Source organism: Elephas maximus, chromosome 4 (genome assembly GCF_024166365.1).
Source record: "Elephas maximus indicus isolate mEleMax1 chromosome 4, mEleMax1 primary haplotype, whole genome shotgun sequence".
Lineage (NCBI taxonomy): Eukaryota > Metazoa > Chordata > Mammalia > Proboscidea > Elephantidae > Elephas > Elephas maximus.
Genome location: NC_064822.1, coordinates 100864172 through 100880242, shown reverse-complemented (window position 1 = coordinate 100880242; position 16071 = coordinate 100864172).

The following is a 16071-nucleotide window of genomic DNA, read 5'->3' as shown; positions in this document are numbered from 1 at the left end:
AAGGGTTTAACAGAGTGACTGTATGATCCAGCATTCTACTCTCAGGTATATACCCAAGAAAAATGAAAACATATATCCACATGAAAACTTGTACATGAATGTTCATACAGCATTATTTATAATAGCCAAAAAGGGGAAACAACTCAAACGCCTACCAACTGAGGAACGGATAAATAAAATGCGATACGTCTATACAATGAAATATTATTCAGCTGTAGAAAGAAATGAAGTATTGATACGTGCTATAATATGGATAAAGCTTGAAAACATTATGCTAAGTGAAAGAACCCAGTCCCAAAAGCTTGCATATTGTATTAATCCATTTATATGAAATGTCCCGAACAGGTAAGTCCATAGAGACAGAAAGTAGATTAGTGGTTACCTAAGGTTTGGAGGTGTAGGAAAAATGGTGATGGGTGCTGGTTTTTTGTTTTTTGGAAGAGGGCAATGTAATGTTCTGAAATTGATTGTGTTGATGGTTACATAACTATGTGACTATTGAAAAAAAAGATTGACTTTTACACTTTAAATCGGTGAATTGTATGTTATGTGAAGTATATCTCAATATAGCTAATTTTTAAAAATGAGAAAGAGAAATTAGTTGAAGTCAGAAATTAAGCCCGGAAGTTTAATTTCTGAAATAAAGTAAGTTCCTGTAACTTTCAGAATCTAGGGTAGAACTCTAGATTTATACCAGACATAGGCTGAGTTTTAAGAAAATTTTATCTAGCTCTTAAGAGCTGTGGAGTGACGTCAAGGATATCATACATTCAGAAAGTAAGAAGTCATTAAAAAGAAAGAAAAGACCAAAATGGGTGTCAGAATAGACTCTGAAACTTGCTCTTGAATGTCAAGTACTAAAGCAAGAGGAAGAAATAATGAAGTAAAAGAACTGAACAGAAGATTTCAAAGGGCGGCTCGAGAAGACAAAGTATTATAATGACACGTGCAAAGAGCTGAAGATGGAAAACCAAAATGGAAGATCACGCTCTGCATTTCTCAAGCTGAAAGAACTGAAGAAAAAATTCAAGCCTCGAATTGCAATAGTGAAAGACTCCATGGGGAAAATATTAAATGATGCAGGAAGCATCAAAAGAAGATGGAAGAAATACACAGAGTCATTATACCAAAAAGAAGTTGTCGACATTCAGCCAGTTCAAGAGGTAGCATATGATCAGGAACTGATGGTAATGAAGGAAGAAATATAAGCTGCATTGAAGGCATTGGCAAAAAACAAGGCTCTAGGAATTGACAGAATATCAATTGAGATGTTTTAACAAATGGATGCAGTGCTAGATGTGCTCACTTATCATCTACATCAAGAAATATGGAAGACAGCTTCCTGGCCAACCGACTGACTGAAGAGGTCCATATTTATGCCTATTCTCAAGAAAGGTGATCCAACCAAATGTGGAAATTATCAAACAATATCATTAATATCATATGCAAGTAAAATTTTGCTGAAGATCATTCAAAAGTGATTGCAACAGTATATCGACAGGGAACTGCCAGAAATTCAGGCCGGTTTCAGAAGAGGATGTGGAACCAGAGATATCGTTGCTGATGTCAGATGGATCTTGGTTGAAAGCAGAGAATACCAGAAAGATGTTTACCTGTGTTTTATTGACTATGCAAAAACATTTGACTGTGTGGATCATAACAAATTACCGATAATGCTGCGAAGAATGAGGATTCCAGAACACTTAATTGTGCTCATGAGGATCCTGTACATAGATTAAGAGGCAGTTGTTAGGACAGAACAAGGGGATACTGATTGGTTTAAAGGCAGGAAAGGTGTGCGTCAGGGTTGTATCCTTTCACCCTACCTATTCAATCTGTGAAAACCCTGGCGGCGTAGTGGTTAAGTGCTACAGCTGCTAACCAAAAGGTTGGCAGTTCGAATCCACCAGGCACTCCTTGGAAACTCTACAGGGCAGTTCTACCCTGTCCTATAGGGTCGCTATGAGTTGGAATTGACTCGACGGCAGTGGGTTTGGTTTTGGTTTGGTATTCAATCTGTATGCTGAGCAATTAATCCGAGAAGCTGAACTACATGAAGAAGAATGGGGCATCAGAATTGAAGGACAACTCATTAGCAACCTGTGTTATGCAGATGACACAACCTTGTTTGCTGAAAGTGAAGAAGACTTGAAGCACTTAATGATGAAAATTAAAGACCACAGCCTTCAGTATGGATTGCACCTCAACATAAAGAAAAAAAAAAAATCCACACAACTGGACCAATAAGCAGCATCGTGATAAATGGAGAAAAGGTTGAAGTTGTCAAGGATTTCATTTTACTTGGATTCACAATCAACAGCCATGGAAGCAGCAGTCAAGAAATCAAAACACACATTGCATTGGACAAATCTGCTCCAAAAGACCTTTTTGAAGTGTTGAAAACCAAAGATGTCACCTTTAAGACTAAGGTGCACCTGACCCAAGCCATGGTATTTTCAATAGCATCATACGCATGTGAAAGCTGGACAATGAATAAGGAAGACAGAATTGAATTGTGTTGGTGAGGAATATTGAATATACCATGGACTGCCAAAAGAACGAACAAATCTGTCTTGGAAGAAATACAACCAGAGTGCTCATTAGAAGCAAGGATGGCAAGACTGTATTGTACATACTTTGGACATGTTGTCAGGAAAGATCAGTCCCTGGAGAAGAACTTCATGCTTGGTAAAGTACAGAGTCAACAAAAAAGAGGAAGACTCTCAACAATATGGACTAACACAGTGGCTGAAACAATGGGCTCAAGCGTAACGATTGTGGGCTTGGTGCAGAAGCAGGCAGTGTTTCGTTCTGTTGTATACAGGGTCGCTATGAGTCGGAACCGACGTGATGGCACCACACAACAACAACACAACTTAAAAGAGGAGTGACTTCTGCAGGCATTAAAATTACACTATTTTTTGTGAGTATATGAGAGAACTAACACTCTCACGTCTTCTTCTTGTGTGAGTAAATTAGTGCAATGAGTCAAGTTTTATACAGGCATAACCTTTGACCTAGGAAACCCACTCCAAAAACATGAACTTACAAAAATCTTCATCAGAGCATTTTTGGAATATTGAAATTAGGAGGTACTCTTGTGTCCATATACAAGCAGTGCTTCTCAACTGTAGTTGAATCACTTCTTTTATAACAATAAATATTTCGTATTTTTTTAATAATATCTTGTACCACTCCCTTTACACCCCTGAAGTGAAGTGAAAACTGTAGATACCTACAACAGAATATAGCTAAAGGTCTACCACTTAGCTGTCAGTTTGTCATACCATGGTGGCTTGCATGTTGCTGTGATGCTGGAAGCTATGTGACCGGTATTTCAAAATACCAAAAGGATTATTCATGGTGGACAGGTTTCAGCAGAGCTTTCAGGCTAAGATAGACTAGGGAGAAGGACCTGGTGATTACTTTTGAGTAGCAGGGGAACATTGTCTGATAAAGTGCAGGAAGATGAGCCCCTCAGGTTGAAAGTCACTCAAAATATGACTAGGAAGGAGCTGCCTCTCCAAAGTCGAGTCAACCTCAAAGACATGGAAGGAGTAAAGCTTTTGAGACATTCACTTGCTGGTGTGGTATGACTCAAAATGAGGAGAAACAGCTGCAAACATCCATTAATAATTGGAACATGGAATACACAAAGTATGAATCTGGGAAAATTGAAAGTTGTCAAAAACGAAATGGAATGCTTGAAGATCAATATCCTAGGCATTTAATGAACTGAAATCGACTGGTATTGGCCATTTTGAATCAGACAGTCATGTGGCCTACTATGCTTGGAATGACAAATTGAAGAATTGGGTCACATTCATCATCAAAAAGAACATTTCAAGGTCTGTTCTGAAATACAACACTGTCAGTGATAGGATACTATCCATATGCCTATAAGGAAGGTCAGTTAATACAACTATTATTCAAATTAGGAACCAACCACTTATGCTTAAGATGAAGAAATTGAAGATTTTTACCAACTTCTGCAGTCTGAAATTGACCAAACGTGCAATCAAGTATATAGATAACTACTGGTGATTGGAAGGTGAAAGTTGGAAAGAAGTAGGATTGGTGGTTGGAAAATAATTGCTTTGGTGATGGAAACAACACTGGAGATCTCATGACAGATTTTGCAAGACCAACGACTTCTTCTTTGTAAATACCTTTTTTGACAACATAACAACTATACATGTGAATCTCACTGGATGGGACACAGGGGAATCACATCAACTACGTATTTGGAAGAGACTACAGAGAAACTTAATATCATCAGTCAGGACAAGACCAGAGGCTGACTGTGGAAAAGACCATCATTCCCTCATACGCAAGTTCAAGTTGAAGCTGCAGAAAATTAAAAGAAGTCCATGAGAGCCAAAGTACGACTTTGAGTATATCCCACGTGAATTTAGAGACCACCTCAAGAATAGATTTGATGCACTGAGCACTAGTGACCAAGGGCCAGATGAGTTGTGGAATGACATCGAGGACATCATGCATGAAGAAAGCAAAAGGTCCTTTAAAAAAAGCAGGAGAGAAAGAAAAGACCAAAATGGATGTCAGAAGAGACCCTGCAACTCGCTCTTGAATATAAAGTAGCTAAAGGAATGTAAGAAAAGATGAAGTAAAAAAGCTGAAAAGAAGATTTCAAAGAGAAGACAAAGAAAAGTACTATAATGAAATGTGCAAAGACCTGGAGTTAGAAAAGCAAAAGGGAAGAACATGCTCGGCATTACTCAAGCTGAAAAACTGAAGGAAAAATTCAAGCCTCGAGTTGCAATTTTGAAGGATTCTATGGGCAAAATATTGAACAATACAGGGAGCATCAAAAGACGATGGAAGGATACACAGAGTCACTGCACTAAAAAGATTTGATCAATGTGCAAGCATTTCAGGAGGTATCATATGATCAAGAACCAATGGTACTGAAGGAAGAAATTCAAACTGCCTTGAAGGCATGGGGGAAAAACAAATCTCCAGGAATTGACAAAATACCAATTGAGATGTTTTAACACATGCAATGCTGGAAATTTGGAAGACAGCTACCTGGCCAACCAACTAGAAGAGGTTTATATTTGTGCCCATTCCCAAGAAAGGTGATCCAACAGAATGCAGAAATTACCAAACAATATCATTAATATTATCTGCAAGTAAAGTTTTGCTGAAGATAACTCAAAAACGGTTGCAGCAGTACAGCGACAGGGAACTAAAAGAAATTCAAGCCTAATTTAGAAGAAGACATGGAACAAGGGATATCATTGCTGATGTCAGATAGATCTTGGCTAAAAGCAAGGAATACCAGAAGAATGTTTGCCTATGTTTTATTGACTACACAAAGGCATTTAACTGTGTGGATCATAACATATTATAGATAACAATACAAAAAATGAGAATTCCAGAACACTTGATTGTGCTCATGTGGAATCCGTACATAGACCAAGAGGCAGTCATTCTAACAGAACGAGGGGGAATTACTGGTTTAAAATCAGAAAAAGTGTGTGTCAGGGCTGTATTCTTTCACCATACTTATTGAGTCTGTACGCTGGGCAAATAATACAAGAAGCTGAACTATATGAAGAAGAACGGGACATCAGGATTGAAGGAAGACTCACTAACAACCTGCGTTACGCAGATAACACAACTTTGCTTGCTGAAAGTGAAGAGGACTTGAAGCACTTACTGATGAAGATCAAAGACCACAGCCTTCAGCATGGATTACACCTCAATGTAAAGAAAACAAAAATCCCATAACTCGACAAGTAACCAACACCATGATAAATGGAGAAAAGATTGAAGTGCCCTAGGATCTCATTTTACTTGGATCAATAAGGACATATTGCATTGGGCAAATCTGCTGCAAAAGACCTCTTTCAAGTGTTAGAAAAGAAAGCTGTCACCTTGAGGACTAAGGTGTTCCTGGCCCAAGCATGGTATTATCAATCTCCTCATATGCATGCGATATCCAGGCAATGAATAAGGAAGACTGAAGAAGAGTTGATGTCTTTGAGTTATGGTGTTGGCAAAGAATACTGAATACACCATGGACTGCCAGAAGAACGAACAAGTCTGTCTTGGAAGAAGTACAGCTAGGACACTCCTTAGAAGAGAGGATGGCGAGACTTTGTCTCATGTACTTTGGACATGCTAGCAGGAGGGACCGGTTCCTGCAGAAGGACATCATGTTTGGCAAAGTAGAGGGTCAGCAAAAAAGAGGAAGACCCTCAATGGGATGGATTGACACTGTGGCTGCAACAATGGGCTCAAAGATAGCAATGATTGTGAGGATGGCACAGGACCAGACAGTGTTTTGTTCTGTTGCACACAGGGTTGCTGTGAGTTGGAACCGACCCAACGGCACCTAAAAACAACAGCATGATAAAGGAGAAATAATAGGAAAGTAATGTATAATAAAATAATATGTATGTCTATCTGTATAAAGATAGATGGTAAATAGATAGGTATACTCTAGACACAAAACATACTCTAGAGGGCAGTACCACCCAGTTAAGAACTCTTCTATAGCTGGCTAGTTAGATAATTTATAATATATACAAACAAGAGGATGTTTCATTGACATATTGTTGAATCAAAAAACAGTTTGTAAAACAGCATTTACTTTCTAGTCATGTAAATATATACAAAAAGACCTAAACAGATGCTCACTAGGATGTGGATGACTTGACAGGAATTAACAATGAGATTCGGAAAGAGTTTTGCTTTTTCCTTTATGCATTTCTACATTGTTTGAATATTCTCGTCTTTGTAAAAATAAAAACCTTGATGGCAAGCCCCAGTGGAAGAATCACAATACAGACTCCTAGGGTCCTGGAGCATGGTCATGCCATCTGCAGTGAAGACTTCGGTACCTTTTATAAAATAGCTCCTACTATGTTACCAGGCCCTGGTAGAGATGGAATGCCTGACCTTGGGACATTAAGTGACCATGTAGACAGAACTGCTTATCGTGAACTGGGTTCCATCAGTACAACCAAGCCATAAGATCAGGAAGTCCCAGTAGCATCATAAGATGGAAACGGTTTGTGTGTAATTAGGGCCAGAGTTCACAAGTAAGCTCCATGAGCAGGTAGCCCAGACCCCCATGTCATCCACCCCTGTTACCCCTGTGACTCTCCCCCATCTTGTCTCTATGGCCTCATGAGGAATCCTTCAAGATCAGCATAAGGAGGGAAAAAGCCAAGCTTGGTTCTCAGGTGAGATCCTTGACGGCGCAGTGGTTAAGTGCAGTTCTCAGATGAATTGGCTTAGAATCTGGGTATCTTTAGGAGTGACCCTGAAAGAGAGCAGTGAAGGGAATATTTCCAAGTGGGCAGAGCTTTGTGTGGTGTACCTGGTCATTCATTTTGTGTGGAAAGAGAAGTAGGCACTCAATGAAAGATAACTCTTATTGAGGACTATAAAGGTTTCATTGTATTTGGCAAGTATGAGGTCACTGGCAATTTTTTACAGGTGCAATTTCAACGGAATGGTGGGGACATAGGCCTAATGTAGCAAGGTTTAAGAGTAAATGGACAGATTTGACAATACAAAAATTAAAATCTTTTTATGACAAAAGCCATCATAAGCAAAGTCTAAAGACGATTATGGAAAAAAAAAATAGCTACTCATATAAAAAAATCAAGAGTTAAATCTAAATATAAAAGGGATCCTGTAGAAAAATCAGAAAAAAGATGAAGACAAGCAACTCGATATAAAAACATGCAAAGGCTATAGACAGGCCAATAACGTATGAAAAGAAGTGCAACCTTACCATTGGAGAAATGCTAATTAAAACAATAGTGATTAATAACAAAAAGACAACCAACTCATTCAAAAAATGCGCAAAGGTCTTGAATATACATTTCACCAAAGAACAAATACAAATGGCCAACAAGCACATGAAAAGAACATCATTAGCCATTGCTATTGTTAGGTGCCTTCAAGTCAGTTCAGACTCATAGGGACCCTAAGTGGAGCAGAGTGAAACACTACCTGGTCCACACAGTATCAGACAATGTTCTGCTGCTATTCCTAACGTTTTCAAGGCCATTGTTTTTCGGAAGTAGACCATCAGGTACTTCTTTCTAGTTTGTTTTAGTCTGGAAGCTCCACTGAAACCTGTGCACCATGGGTAACCCTGCTGGTATTTGAAATACCAGGGGCATCGTTTCCAGCATCACAGCAAAGCGCAAGCCGCCACAGTATGATAAGCTGACAGACGAGTGGTAGCATTGGCCATTAGGGAGATGCAAATCTAAACCACAATGAGGTATCACTTCACAGCCACTATAATGGCTATAACTAAAGAACAGAAAACAGGTATTGGCGAGGGTGCGGAGAAACTGGAACCCTCACCCATTACTGATGGGAATGTAAAATGGTACACCCACTGTGGAAAACAGTTTGACAGTTCCTCAAAAAGTTAAGCCTAGAATTACCATATGATTCAGCAATTTCACTCCCAGGTATACACTCAAAAGAACTGAAAACAGGAGTGTAAACAGATACTTGTATACCATTGTTCATTGCCACTCTATTCACAATAGCCAAAACGTGGAACAGCCTAAATGTCCACCAATAAATGAATGAATAAATAAAATGTAGTACATACATAAAATGGAATATTGTTGTTTCTTGCCATGGAGTTAGTTCTGACTCAGAGCGAGCCATGCGTGCAGAGTAGAACTGCTCCGTATGGATAACGTAGAGATAATAGTTAATGCTCAGGAGAATGACAAAAAATTAAGATTCATGCTTCAGTCCTGGCAAGGGTGTGGGGAAACTGACATTCTACATTTTGATTGGAGTGGGAATTTCAGTACATGTAGAGATAATCCAGAGACTCTGCATTATCTGGCAATAGGGGAGTGGATTAAAAAATCATGGTACATCAATACTATATTGAGCAGCTAATTAAAAGAATGAGCTTGATAAATGGGTATCCACGATAAAGTGTTGAGTAAGAAAAAGAAAGCTGTAGAAAAAATATATATAATGTAATTATTTGTAAAAATCAAAATCAAAACCTCTACTTCAACATTTCTATAAACAGGAAAAAAGTATGGAGAAACACATCAATCTTTTAACGTTTGTTTTATCTAGAATTGGGATGAGGAGAGAAAAACAATCTTTTTCTTTATATGCTTTGGAATATACTTCTGTGCTGTTTGAATTGTTAAAATGAATACTTACTGCCGTAAAATAAACAGTAAATAGAAAGTGAAATGAGGAAGTATGGTATTAGAATGTAGACTATTTTTACACTTGGAGAAAAGAAAAACAAATTAGTCTCCAGTAAAGAACAGATTAAAAACATTGAAGACAGACTAGCCCATAGGGTAGGGCCCTGAGTGAATGGAGGGGATGAGAGTCCCAAATTGCACTAGAGCTGTGAAGACTTCACTGTTTCACAGAGAAATGAAAATTAACAAAGTAGTTAAGTTTTTTATAAAATTACTTTTGGCTTTGAAAATACATTTCCTTTAGGAAATTGTGGTGATAATGGATGAGAGGATTTAAAATACATACATATATATATATATATATATTACTATTTGTCAAGATTAAAAAGTTAGCAGCCCCATGTCTGTTCCCAAATTGTTAGAAATTTTAATGGTCTGTAAATCACAAAGTCTAGAAAGGACAAAACTACAACACAAGGAGAAAGCTACACCTTAAAGAAGAGATAGCTCCTCTGTGATGGAGCAAAGACAGGTGAGTGGTAGAGACAAATATAACAGATTTGTACACAGAGAAAGAAGTGAGAAGTTAATTTCCTATGAAGACTGTTGTAAGGTCTTTTGCTGGGCTCTGCAAGAGTGATTGTGAGGTTAAGACTTGAGGTGACTAGTAAAAATGTGGAACAGGTACCATGGGAAATGGGAGACCAACTTGAGAGTGTACTGGAGTCTCCCAATTTGGAATAACATTGGTCTCAATTTTGTTCAGATTGCCAGCTCTTTTATGAAATTGTCCTTGGTCCTTGTCATAGTTTCCTAGTGTTGCTGTAAGAGAAATACCAGAAGTGGGTGGCTTTAAAGAATGTAAATTATTTTCTCACAGTTCTGAAAGCTATAAATCCAAATCAGAGTCTTGGCTGTGTGAATTCCCTCTTTTTGTGGATGTTGTTGTTGTTGTTGTTGTTAGGTGCCGTCGAGTCAGTTCCGACTCATAGCGACCCTATGCACAACAGAACAAAACACTGCCCAGTCCTGCGCCATCTTTACAATTGTTGTTATGCTTGAGCTCATTGTTGCAGCCACTGTGTCAATCCACCTTGTTGAGGGTCTTCCTCTTTTCCGCTGACCCTGTACTCTGCCAAGCATGATGTCCTTCTCCAGGGACTGATCCCTCCTGAAAACATGTCCGAAGTATTTAAGGCACAGTCTCGCCGTACTTGCCTCTAAGGAGCATTCTGGCTGCATTTCTTCCAAGACAGATTTGTTCGTTCTTTTGGCAGACCGTGGCATATTCAATATTCTTCGCCAACACCACAATTTAAAGGCGTCAACTCTTCTTTGGTTTTCCTTATTCATTGTCCAGCTTTCACATGCATATGATGTGATTGAAAATATCACGGCCTGGGTCAGGCGCACCTTAGTCTTCAGGGTGACATCTTCGCTCCTCAACACTTTGAAGGGGTCCTTTGCAGCAGACTTGCCCAATGCAATGTGTCTTTTGATTTCTTGACTGCTGCTTCCATGGCTGTTGATTGTGGACCCAAGTAAAATGAAATCCTTGACAACTTCAATCTTTCCTCCGTTTATCATGATGTTGCTCATTGGTCCACTTCTGAGGATTTTTGTTTTCTTTATGTTGAGGTGTAATCCATACTGAAGGCTGTGGTCTTTGATCTTCATTAGTAAGTACTTCAAGTCCTCTTCGCTTTCAGCTAGCGAGGTTGTGACATCTGGATAACGCAGATTGTTAATGAGTCTTCCTCCAATCCTGATGCCCTCTTCTTCTTCATATAGTCCAGCTTCTTGTATTATTTGTTCAGCATACAGATTAAATAGGTATGGTGAAAGAATACAACCCTGACGCACACCTTTCCTGACTTTAAACCAATCAGCATCCCCTTGTTCTGTCTGAACAACTGCCTCTTGATCTATGTAAAGGTTCCTCATGAGCACAATTAAGTGTTCTGGAATTCCCATTCTTCACAGTGTTATCCACAGTTTGTTATAATCCACACAGTTGGATGCCTTTGCATAGTCAATAAAACACAGGTAAACATCCTTCTGGTATTCTCTGCTTTCAGCCAGGATCCATCTGACATCAGCAATGATATCCCTGGTTCCACGTCCTCTTCTGAAACTGGCCTGAATTTCTGGCAGTTCCCTGTCGATATACTGCTGCAGCCTTTTTTGAATGATCTTCAGCAAAATTTTGCTTGCGTGTGATATTAATGATATTGTTCTATAATTTCCACATTCAGTTGGACCACCTTTCTTGGGAATAGGCATAAATATGGATCTCTTCCAGTCAGTTGGCCAGGAAGCTGTCTTCCATATTTCTTGGCATAGATGAGTGAGTGCCTTCAGCGCTGCATCTGTTTGTTGAAACATCTCAACTGATATTCCATCAATTCCTGGAGCCTTGTTTTTCGCCAATGCCTTCAGAGCAGGTTGGACTTCTTCCTTCAGTACCATCGGTTCCTGGTCATATGCCACCTCTTGAAATGTTTGAACGTTGACTAATTCTTTTTGGTATAATGACTCTGTGTATTCCTTCCATCTTCTTTTGATGCTTCCTGCATCGTTTAATATTTTCCCCATGGAATCCTTCACTATTGCAACTTGAGGCTTGAATTTTTCCTTCAGTTCTTTCAGCTTAAGAAACGCTGAGTGTGTTTTTCCCTTTTGGTTTTCCATCTCCAGCTCCTGAGTATCGAGCAGCTAAAGCAAAAGGAAGAATTTATGAAGTAAAAGAAGTGAAGATTTCAAAGGGCCTCTCAAGAAGACAAAGTAAAGTATTACAATGACATGTGCAAAGAGCTGGAGATTTTTGTGGATAGACCCAGCATTCCCTGGTTCCTTGGCCATCTTGCATGGTGTCACCAAAGTTGGTGTCACCCAGTGCAGTAACTCATGGTGTCACCGCCCCATTGGCAGGGGCAGTCAGAGGAATGTCCCCTTACAGCCCCACCCCTCCCACAGCTCATGGCAGCTCCTCCCCTCTCCCACTGGCCAAGGTGGAGATGCTCCTCTTCACCCAACAGCACTGGGTAACAGGTGACACCAGCCCTAGTGAAGCCACTGCCTTGGCAGCCCCTCCCCTGCAGCACCACCCACCCACCACCACTGCAGAACCTGGGGTCATTTTGGTGTCATCCCCTCTGTCAGTGTCAGGGAGTGTGGTCCTTAACTCCGCCATGAACCACCTTTGTAATGCCATTGCATGGTGTCTGTCTTCCCTCGTGTGCCTCTGTATCTAATCTGCTCTTTTTGTAACTCAGAAGTGATTAGATTTAGAACCACCCTACTCGGGTATGACCTAATTAACATAACAAAGAAATCCTCTTTCCAAATAGGATTATATTCACAGGTACATGGGTTAGAATTCCAAAATAGTTTACGGGGGGAGGAGGGGCACCATTCAATTATTAACAGTCCCCTTTGTGTTCTCTCCGTCTTTTAACCTTCCCCAACGTAACATTTTGTTTTACTTTTATGGCATTTATATCCTTCCTCAGTTTGTTTTTGTACTTGTGTTATCCCTACCTACTAAATTGTCATTACTTTGATTACTGAGACACTGTTCATTCATCTACATACATCTCACACCACCTTCCAGATTGCAGATACCCTATTGATTGTTCTTGAACTAAATTTAATTCCGCAAAGAAAACAATTGGATAGTATCACGCTGATTAAAACTTTTCATAGTTGTGAAAACAGAAATAAATCAGTCTTTTTTTTTAATTCTTATAAATTAACTCTGCCTCATAGCATCTATTTTCCATTCCACACAAGGTATGGTATATTTGGATATGTTTTGCTTATGAGTCTTAAGCTGGACACCCTTGAATTCATACACTTTTATTTGTAAAAAATGCCACAGAGATCATTAAAATAAAAACTTCCTCTTTAATAAATACGGAAACAGAAGACCAGAAAAATTAGATCATTTATTCAAAATTATGGTCTTAAGTGAGAGTCGGTATTATAACTATGTTCCCTACTTAATCCAGTCTTTATACCATGATTCCCTCTCTTAAAGTTTATTTTGTATTCTATTCACAATAGTTAAATTAATAATAGCAATTATCTCTGCTAAAGCTCTGTCAATATCAATAGATAGGTTAGCATTCAATTTTAATGCCACTGTGAGTTTCTGTTGCTGTGTGACAGGTTTGATATTTTCAGTGCCTGGTAAAGTGCAACGTGCCAATTGGGCATTTGGTGAAGGCTGTTTATGATGCGTATCATTTGCATTTTTTATGGTTATAATCAAGTCTAGAATGTTGACGATGATGGTTGGTACATCAACCTTTACTCCTATATTTTATACTTCATCTTTTATTTAAAACTTTGTACTTCTTTAATACACTGGAAATAAAAAATACTAAAACCACAGACAAAATAACAAATCTACATCACGGAAACATAATGAAGAGGCTGCTGCATGTACAGTAATATACATGGTCTTTTCCCTGGGGTGGCAAGAGGTGGCCTGTTACAAACCGTCACCCTCTCTTCTATTTGCACATGAAAGGAGAAAGCACTAGCACATTAGCATTGAGAGCATTTTTCTCTGAAAAAAAAAAAAAAGTGTTCACATAATACCCAGGTTAACTCTAAAAGAGTGAAAAATTAATTATCTGCCAGTGAATAATTACATCAAAAGATCCAGCATTGTTTAGTTTTGTTGAAACGGTATACAATTATTGTCAATTTAAAAATTAAATATAGTTTTCTATTTGGCAAATGTTACCATTTGCCTTTTAATTTTGAGAAAGAAGATTTTCTGAGAGAAAGAGGTTTTCATATAAAATCCACACTGAAGAATGTTACACCAGAAGTTCTGATCTGGAGTTACACTGGAGAAGTAAGATTCTGTAGGGTGAAGTTGTGCATGACACATAACAAAGCCACACCTTATTTTGTTGGATGGCTCATAATAACAGTACTTGTTGATCTGGTTATATTGTAGAAATGCTTAAACAAATTTTTCCCTGATTCCCTTAACAGTCTTTCTTTTTAACCATTCTTTAAATGTGCTCTGATAGTGAAGAGGGAAGGCCCTTCACAAGTATTTTGTTCCTCCATCAGAAAAAGTATTTTAGTTCCTCCACTAATTCCATTGTTTCTTCGAATTTCCCAAATATGGAAAATCTCATCTAGATTCCCAAATCTCATATCAGAACAATACACTGTAAAACTCCGAAGACTGAACCATAAAGAGACAATGTTGCCATGCATTTATTTCTTCAGCAATTATTTACCAAGTTTTTATAGAGTGTCAAGGAACCCTCCCCTGCTAACCAGATGGCCAGGCAGTTCAAACCCGTCAGCCCCTCTAGGCGAGAAAGATGTGGCATGCAGCAGTTCTACTCTGTCCTATCGGGTCCTTATGAGTCGGAATCCACTCGACAGCAATGGGATTGGTTCTTGGTTTTGTGCTAGGTGCTGTGCCTGGCGCTGTTGTTACGAAAATGTTGACACTGTCCCAGGCCTGAAAGTGTGAGACAGACTCTTAGTAGATCAAACACAATGCATAGGATGAAGGTGCAAGGGAAGCGATGTAAACAGTGCGGGCAGCAGGCGACAGAGCAACCAGCCTAGTCTGGGACAATGCAAGAGGCGGCAGAGAAGTAGCCAGTCCGTGGGGTCTCGGGAAAGTAGGGAGGGAAGTCATCCTGGGCAGGGGTCAGCGTGGCTAGGAGAGCGCAGCGCGCGCGCGGAAACTGGAGGAAAATGACCAACGCGGGGAAAAGGCGCGAGCGGAGACCCAGACCCTGGTAAGCCACGTCCGCGGGGCGGCCCGGGAGCAAAGCGTCATCCCGCGGGAGCTGTAAGCAGGACAGTAGCATGGGCCGGGGGACTGAAAGGACCACCTGGTAGAAGAGTGGTGGACGGATTAGGTGGAAGACACCGATGACAGGAAGCAGCCAGGAGCTGCTGAAATTGTCCAGAAGAGAAACCATGATGTTAAAGAGGTAGTTACTTTGAAAAAAGTCTGTAAATGAATCAAAATAAAAAATATGACGACACCATGGGGGAAGGAGTCAAGAATGGCACACACGTTGCATACTGCAGGCTCCTAAAAATTATTGAATGAATAATCACGTCACTAAGGGAAGCTTCTTAAAGTGAATGATTAAGTTGAATTTTGTGTTGTGGTAATTAAGACGTGGGGTTATGCCCTAGGATCGATAAGTCACGTGGGAAACCTGTCCCATTGGCATTTTTTAAATGCTGACCAGGAGCGAAGAGAGACCTGGGTTTAAACAAGTTGCTGACACTTAAACTTTCGCGCAGGGTGCACTTGAGCTGTGATTGAGCAACGCAGCTGTTTAAAAACTCAGTCCACCGCCAAACAGCATACTAATACTCTTCTCAATTGCAGATTACCATAAAGACGGAGAATAAACGCCGCACAACGCCTCTCACGTCCAGTCTTCCCAGAGCGTCTTTATTGTCCCCAGTGGCCTATGGCCGTACGGCCGCCAAAGTAGCGCCGGCACCAGAGCTCCACGCGCAGCGCATGCGTACGCCCCACAGCGTGGGAGGAGGGCGGGAGGGAGGAATGTTTCCCAGGAGCCTCCACTACTCGCGGCCATCTCCCTCCCGCTCACGAGCCGCGTGACGTGACCCCGCCCGCCACGTTCCTCTGTCGCAAACGGTGGTTTGCCAGCGCCCCCTGCGGTCCATTGAGCGCTGCGGAGGTGCACGCAGGGCAGAGCTGCAAGTAGACAGAGTGCGGTGGCTCCAGCCGCCGCCGTCGTCACCGTAGCGCGCCGACATGTGGCCGCGGGGCTGAGCCGAGCCGAGCGGAGCGGAGCCGAGCGGAGGGAGGGTAGGGGAGGAGACGCGCGGGGAGGGGGAGGGAGGAAGCCAGACACGGCGG